This window comes from Egretta garzetta, unplaced genomic scaffold, assembly GCF_000687185.1.
Source record: "Egretta garzetta isolate BGI_Z169 unplaced genomic scaffold, ASM68718v1 scaffold383, whole genome shotgun sequence".
Lineage (NCBI taxonomy): Eukaryota > Metazoa > Chordata > Aves > Pelecaniformes > Ardeidae > Egretta > Egretta garzetta.
The window spans coordinates 1,542,095-1,543,460 of record NW_009259100.1 but is presented as its reverse complement, the minus strand read 5'-3'; positions in this window follow the sequence as shown (position 1 = coordinate 1,543,460).

The following is a 1,366-nucleotide window of genomic DNA, read 5'->3' as shown; positions in this document are numbered from 1 at the left end:
CTCGGCCACCTTCCTCTATATTCTGTTTAATGAAACTATCAGCCTCTCACAACTGAGAGGTTGCCTTTGTATTTGTGAAGTGACACGGACCCTTCTCCTCACACATGTGCATCAGCAGCTATCTAAGGAGAAACAACATGGAATAAATTTCCCATTTTCTTTTTACACTTTTTGTCTTCCCTAAGGGAGAAGTCCTGGGCCCGGGGCGGTGGACCTGAGTTTTTCCAGTAGGAATTATCTTCTTCCTTGTGTGTTTCTCCCAAGGTTCAGGGATCAGTAATTTACAGCTATGTAGAGGCATGTTTCAAACCCATTTATCAACACATGCAAAGAAGAAAGTTTAAAGACCTATGACCAACCTCTGCCTTGTTTTTTAACCTTCTGTTGAAGCAAGCGGAGCTGCCAAGGTGTAAACAAGAGCAGAGTTTGGCTTTGTATAATTTATTTTTTAGAGGCCTTCCTGTTAACTTCTGTCATTAAAAAGCAACCGACAACTAACCTTGCCCCACAACCTACCGATACAGAACAAAACAACCACAAATCCTTCTGAACTCAGGAATCTCATTGATTTAGGAAAGATCAGTTTCTAAGTAGCAGATGCAAGAAAGGAAGAACAGGGAAGCTCAGATCTCAGCTCTGCATTAATTGGCAGCAATACCAGAAGCTGTAAAAAAAAGAAAAAAAAAAAAAAAAAAAAAAGAGGCCTCAGCTCAGATACAGTAATCTGTTCCCGCAGTTCCTTTCCCCGTGGAAGCTGAATGGTATTTTTCTCTTTGCAATGCTGTAGACAAGGAGGCAAATTTCAGACCAAGGCGTCCAGCAGCAAGACAGAAAGCCCATCAATCAGAGGGACCGCGGGACTAATCTGGTGACTCAGCACAACCAAACGTAGCTTCATTTTCCTAGTGAAAGGAGTTGTAATGGATAAAGGTTCCTCATTTTCAGTCAGCAAGGGCTCCCTCCCTTGTTGAGCCTCCCGACTAACCCCACCTGATTCTTTCTCTTCCCCTATGGTTTATTATTCTAAATATAGAGAGTTTTGAGTGGTGAAGGTTAGGCGTATTTTTAAGGGGGGAAAAAAAAAAAAAGTAAGATACAGACTCCGTAAGCTCAAGCGGGGGCATGCCTACAACGTGAAGGACTGGATCTCACACTGACAGGCATCAGGAAATTCCCTGTTGGAGCATTTACTTCCCTTCTGGCCCCGTTCCTTGACACACTACGACAGCAAGGCCCACAAGGCACCCCCAGCCCCGCTCCCGGGGCAGAGGGAAGGGGGTGGCCAGGGAGACCCATCTCCCCTTAGGTGGGAAGGCGGACCCGGAGAAGGCGGGCCCATCGCCGCCGCCCAGTTCTTGCCCCTCTC